Source organism: Palaemon carinicauda, chromosome 11 (assembly GCF_036898095.1).
Source record: "Palaemon carinicauda isolate YSFRI2023 chromosome 11, ASM3689809v2, whole genome shotgun sequence".
Lineage (NCBI taxonomy): Eukaryota > Metazoa > Arthropoda > Malacostraca > Decapoda > Palaemonidae > Palaemon > Palaemon carinicauda.
Genome location: NC_090735.1, coordinates 99,295,606 through 99,303,308, shown reverse-complemented (window position 1 = coordinate 99,303,308; position 7,703 = coordinate 99,295,606).

Here is a 7,703-nt window from a genome sequence, read left to right as displayed (position 1 = left end):
ATCTAGATCAGGAATAAGAAATTTAACAGACCGTAAGCTACTGTCCAATAAATTAAGATGCGATTCCGCAGCTGAAGACCAAACAGGAGAACAATACTGGAAACATGGTAGCATGAAGAAATAAAACACTTCTTCAGAATAGATTGATTACCGCAAATCTTACAAGAATTTCTCAATACGCCATTTTTTTATACAATTGAAGAAGCGCCAGGCCTAATGTTTCTCAGAAGTAAATTTTCTGTCGAGAGTCAACCCTAAAATTTCAAAAGATTCATTTAATGTTATATAGGTATTGTCAATGCCGAGATTCAAAAACTTTAGATAATATGTAATATGGAAGTCATGAAAATTGGCCGGTAATCAGCTGGAGTTGAGCTACCACAACTGCATTGACAAAAATAAGTAACATAACCAATTCTCCAACTAGCGCCGAAAAAAACTTTTTACTCACCTGCTGAAAATAACAGGTAACTTTAGAGCTAAGAAATCTGTAGTGTTTATAAAAATCAGAGGAAAAATACCATTTGGGTCTACACCGCTTTAAGCATCAAAGTCCATCAAGAGAACTTTAATTTCACAAGATCAGAAATGTAGAGTTAGTTTAGCCTCAGTAAAACAGGAATGAGGAAGATCAAGTTTCTCATTACTTTGACATCTGTCAAACATATCACCCAAAGGAGTTGCCTTTTTCTTTGAACAGTAAGTGACAAAGCCATCTTATTTAAACTTTGGCGTCTACACCAAAGATTTGAGGGTAGCCCACCACTTATGTTCCTGCGTTGTACCAGAAAGAGTTTTTTCTATGTTTAAATAATATTCCTTTTCAGTTGGAGTATAAACCCTCTGAGCATAAGCTCTAACCTGAATGTAGTTATTCCAAGTCATATCTGATCTGTTACTCTTCCAATGATGATAGACCTCCTGCTTCTCTAGATAAGCATGTCTACAATCATCAATGAACCAGGGTTTATCTTTCACTCGGTACCTTAGAACACGAGAAGGGATCTGCCTATCAGTGATGTTGACAATATTCTCATTCAAAGGAACAACAGGATCAGCACTATTTTACAACTGTGACCAATTCAACCTCAAAAGATCACTAAAAATTTAATTCTAGTCTGCTTAAGATCTTCTATAAATCTTACACGAGAAATGATCTACGTAAAAACGTAAATGATAACTTCACAACGACAAGCACCGAACACAAATAAGAAAAGGTACTTATGCTGTGGTCACACTTATGCAGTAGGTCTTGGCAATCAGAGGAGATATGAAAAAATCACAAAAATTTGAATACCGCAGGCGCTTTCAGGCATTATTCCAGCGCATATTTTTCGAAATGAAGGACATCGCGGCATACACGGCTCATAATGCAGAGTAGGCGACCAGGGTAAATGAACACCGCAGGTACAGAGCAATAAGGATGATACAAGGGGATACATCACCATACAATACACAGCTATATGTGGGATCCTATTACAGTGGGCAAGTTGTGACTTTTCATTGGTCAGACACTTTGCGTTAGTGATGTTTGGGTATGCGATATACATGCGATATGCAGCTTGCGTAATCCCTGGTATTCCCCTATATAAAAATGAACCGTCAATTAATTGTCCTTGGAAACTTATTTCGAATTAAAGAAGGAAAAGAATACTATTTAATTCAAGTTTATATTTATCATTCTTATTTCTTTATTTTTTCTGTATTTTCATAATTTTTTTCAATCCATCCTTTACCCATTTTGGCAAAACTTCAAAATTCAGAAATCCCCCTTTTTATCGACTTGGTTTTTGTATATTTATTATTTTATTTTTACTGAACACATGCTTGACATTTCTCTCTCTCTCTCTCTTGAATAGGATCTTTAGATGAAGCAAATAGAGTCGACGATTATCTTTAGGCAGGAATTATACACATGCATACATTCGCACACACACTCACTTTCAGGTAGATTCAGGTATATAATTCTCAAATCTGTTAAAGGGAGTTCTAATTTAATATATTAATATTTTATATTTTAACCATAATTAGGCAATGCAGTGTGCAGATACAAAGAAAGATTAGGGATGGCATACCGCCACTCCCACTTTATATACCACCAGTGCTGAACAAATGCGCTATGATGCATGTTGTCACATCTCCCATAGGAAGGTATACCGCATACATAGTTTTGAGAGGCAATTAGGTTAGTAATAACGGCAAAACAGAACACGGATAATGCAATGTGTTATCTCCATGCACGTGTTGTACCGCAGGTGCCCGGCCATCACCACACACTAGGAAAAAAAAGGAGCAAGTGTCATTTTCTCCTCCAGTGTTGTGACGGAGCGTTGCAACACGGGATGTACCACACATATGACGACGCTCATCACGGTCCAGAATCAGAGAACAGTAAATTAAGTGTGGTCAGCAAGGATTGCTTAAAAGGCAGACGCGGTGTCCGAACCGCCCTGCCACCGGGATTTCGATGAACAGCAGTATTGTGGTGTCTGAACGAACGCCAATCAAATTACTGTGCAACCCTGGGCTCTGTCCTTGTATCGCCTTCAAGCGTATCTTATTATAATCCGTATCACTTCCTCTAACTAGTATATTATCAATCGAATTGAGAAATAATTTTTTTTTTTGTTAGAATATTATCTAATTCAATTCAATAAAGGGTAAAGTCTTTATTATTTAATTTACCTGCACTAGAATAGAGTTGCTATAACTTGATACTGGTTCGAACTAAATTGTTCACTCTTTAAAGGAAGGAACACACGTTCCAGGGATGCGGCCGACAGTGATCGTGTAACGACTTGAGCTCAACTAACTCTTCCAGTCTGATTCAACTTGAGAACAACTCCCGTTTTCTTTCCTTTGTTCGAATACTCTCGAACAATCGTTGAAAAATAAAGACGGGAAATCAAAACTGTTTCCTTATAAGGAATACATTTAACATTTAAATAATTAATTCAATTAGAATACAAAAAGGGGAAAGTTAAACATTTACATTTAATATTAACAAATGGTAATCATTCTGTTTACTTTCCGTCCAAGACTGAACACCAAAACAAAACAGAAAGTAAGAACGACCTAACTAGTCAATTCGACTATTTCCTATGAATGCAATTACCATTCTCCAATCAACTATTTATACATTTTAAAGGGATGTGATTAGCAAATAGGCTAATCATACTAAACAGCATGTTGCCATCGTTATTATTGATACAACTAACCAAGCTACAGTTATAACTGGAAAAGCAAGATACCACAAGCCCAAAGGTTTCAATAGGGAAAGTACCCCAGTACGGAAAGGCAATAGAAAAATTACGAATAGATTATAGATAAGAAATAAATAGATAATTAAATATATAAAGATACGTAACAACGTTAAATTGATAAATCATCAATTTCATATAAACTATGAAATGAGATTATGTAAATCTGCTTCAACCGGAAAGCTTTTTTTTTTTTTTTTTTTTTTTACTGACTCAACCACTAAATTACAATCTGATCGCAGCTGGAATAAAACTTCAGGAATACTATGCAATATTCACCCTTATGATGGAGAGGGCAAGGCTGTTTGAATTAACTACATAAATAGTACTACGGTGACCAGATTGAATACAGATGCAGATATCTAAATGAATAGCATCCGAGACTTTTTTCCCATTATCCGGTGATTCAAAAAGGTTAAAATTTTCTAAAATAATTTTTCAACCTTTCAGCGTTTGTAAACTAGTTAGTCATTTTATTTTCATCGTTACATCATATTGATAAACTCCCAAATATAAATATGAATATATATATATATATATATATATATATATATATATATATATATATATATATATATATATATATATATATATATATATATATATATATATGCATACGTATAAATCACAGGAAAATGTGATGGTCTGAGGAAGTATCACGAAACTAGTCAGGGCTTAATCTTACATTTCTTATTTGCATTTTCCCTGTGGTTCTTTAGCATATATATATATATATATATATATATATATATATATATATATATATATATATATATATATATATATATATATATATATATTTACATATATATCTATATATATATATATATATATATATATATATATATATATATATATATATATATATATATATATATATATATATATATATATGGCAGTTTATTAATATGATGTGACGATGAAAATAAAATGACTAACTAGTCTACATACGCTAAAAGGTTGAATGATTATTTTAGAAAATTTTAACCTTTTTCAGTCACCGGATAATGAGAAAAAAGACTCGGATGCTATTCATTTAGATATCTGCATCTGTATTTAATCTGGTCACCGATTAAAGCGTTATTGAAACTACCTAATTTCAATAAAAGCACTTTTGCACTAATACGGGATGTGTTGTCGAATCAGTAAATGTGCCATTTAAGGTGCCATTTCATTATTTTTACAACGAATATTGGAAAGATTATTTAGAAGTGCAATATTGTCTGCCTGAATTACACCGACGTTAATACTTCATTGCATGCAATAGATCGGATTGCAACGGGGCATTTTCTCTGTCATTTAAACCATTATCATCAGTTGGAATTTCATTGCAAATATTTATTGGACAGGTGAGAGAGACTGCCACGCCTTAATGAAAGTATAATTGCTTTTGCACTTTCATTCCAACTGATCCTGTGTGTGCTTTCCGCTGCATATTCATCAGCGTATGGAGCGCAACTCGATTTTTCCTATTCAAGAGCATAATTGCAGTTATCAGCAATTGATATCATTAGCAGGTCATTTAAAATGGCAAATTAGGACAAATGTTTTTATTACAATTGCGTTAGTGTGCTAGAGTTACACTGGTAATAAGCACACGCATGCATATAGACAGATGCTCAACAAAAACACACTCATACACATACGCACACACACAGATATATATATATATATATATATATATATATATATATATATATGTGTGTGTGTGTGTGTGTGTGTGTGTGTATATATACATACATATATATATATATACATATATATATATATATATATATTCATATATATATGAGAGAGAGAGAGAGAGAGAGAGAGAGAGAGAGAGAGAGAGAGAGAGAGGGGGGGGGGGGGCAACCAATCTGATCTCAAAACAATTACTAAAATTCCAAGGGAAAGGGGTGAAGGAATATGTGAATAAATGTATGTATGCAAAAATCTAAATAAAGGGTAAACACGAAAAAATACAAAGACAACAGTAACGAAGCATGTGTTACAAACCGCTTCAAATCTGTTAAAGGGAGCTCTAATTTGATATATTAAGATTCTAGATTTTAACCATAATTATTCAATGCAATGTTCAGATACAAAGCACGACTAGGGATGGCATACCGCCACTCCCACTTTATATACCAGTTCTTTTTATTCTTTGGAAGAAAATATTGAAACAAAGACAGAAGTAATTCCTTCCAATTCTGATTCATTCTCATCTATTGTGTTCGTTAATTTGATGTTATTATTATTGTCAACCAGACCAGAATTTTTGCAAATTTTCCTCAACTTTTATTAATCCTTTCTTTTCACGTCATTTACATCTATCATATTTTTCCCCCGTTCTCCTCTCTTTTAATCTATTCTTTAATACTTCATCCCTATTATGTACTTTGTTTCCAAATTAATGTTGGGGTTGTAATCATTTCGTTTCATTAAAACAATACGGTCGCTTGATTAATTTGTATAAATTTCATTTACCAGCAGTTATCCACTTTTCAACAACATCTTGGACGAGTTCGTCAAGCCACTAAATATATTGCAAGAGTTGAAGCTTACGAACGCGCTCGTTCCGTTTGCTTCCAAGTTTGAACACAGATGGCGAAGAAAGGTCCCCAAAGCTTTGACTTGGATAATAAAGTGACTTCGTAAACTACAGCAAGAGCAAATGAACGCAATGAAAAGTAGCAGTCGTTATTTACCTTGGTGACATTTAACCTAGGGTACGAGGCAGGACACCCGTAACTTTTGCATGTAATTTTCTTCCTTAGCTTCTTCGAATGAGGTCTGCTGAACTGTTAACTACTATCTTAATAGGTCTGCATCTCTTTTAGGTAATTTTTACTCTAATTCATCACAAGGTCACGGTAGTTTATGGTCGTTAAAGTCGGTTAGAACCGAGCAGAGAGAAAGGAACGAAATGTCAATGAATATATATATATATATATATATATATATATATATATATATATATATATATATATATATATATATATATATATATATATACTGTATATATACATATATATATATGTGTGTGTATATATATATATATATATATATATATATATATATATATATATATATATATATATATATATATATATATATATGTGTGTATATATATATATATATATATATATATATATATATATTTATATACATATATATATATATATATATATATATATATATATATATATATATATATATATGTAACACCATCATCATCTCCTCCTACGCATATTGAAGCAAGAGGCCTCGGTTAGATTCCGCCAGTCGTCTCTATCTTGAGCTTTTAATTCAACACTTCTCCAATCATCATCTCCTACTTCACGCTTCATAGTCCTCAGCCACGTAGGCCCGGGTATTCCAACTCTTCTAGTGCCTTGTGGAGCCCAGCTAAACTCTTGGTGAGCTAATCTCTCTTGGGGAGTGTGAAGGGCATACCCAAACCATCGCCATCTACCCCTCACCATGATCTCATCCGCATATGGCACACGAGTATTCTCTCTTATAGCTTCATTTCTTATCCTGTCCTGCCATTTAACTCCCAATATCCTCCTGAGGGCTTTGTTCTCAAATCTACCAAATCTATTGGAGATTGTTTCATTATCATATCATGACTCATGTCCATAGAGTAACACCAATCTCACTAAACTGACATAAGGTCAGAATTCTTTTTTATGTAATTTCAGGCGATTTAATTTCCAAATCTTACTTAACTTTGCCATTGTCTGATTTGCCTTTTTCAATCTTTCCTTAACTCTAATTCTAAAGACCCTGTATTAAAGATCATAGTAATTAAATACAGTGATTCTACCTCATTAATACTTTCTCCTTCAAATGATTTTTCATTTTCCATTCGATACTCTGTTCTCATCATCTCTGTCTTTTTTCTGTTCATCTTGAGTCCAACTTCGTGTGATATTTCATGCATTCTGGTAAGCCGGCATTGCAATTCCTGTGGTGTTCTGTTAAAAAGGACAGCATCATCAGCATATTCTATGTCTGCTAATTTACTATTACTTATTCATTCCAATCTTTCTCCACCATCTCCGACTATTCTATGCATTACAAAATCCATGAGGAGTACAGACATCATTAACTTTGCCCTTGCTATGCTCATGAACAGGCTTAATCAAATTCACATAGTCAAGAGGAATTCCAGAATAACTCAGGACTCTCCATGAAATTGGCTGAGGTACATTATCAAAGGCTTTTTCATAGTCCACAAATGCCATCAAAAGTGGATTTCAATATTCTACGCATTTTTGCTGTATATGTCTCAAAATTAAAATTTGGTCAGTACAACCTCTACCTTTTCTAATTCCTGTTTGATCATTCTACAACCTTTTTTCAATCTTTCTCTCGAGTCGCTTTCGAATTAGCATACTCTATATTTTCATAACAACTAACGTAAGTGTCATGCCTCTGCAATTATTGTAATCAGTC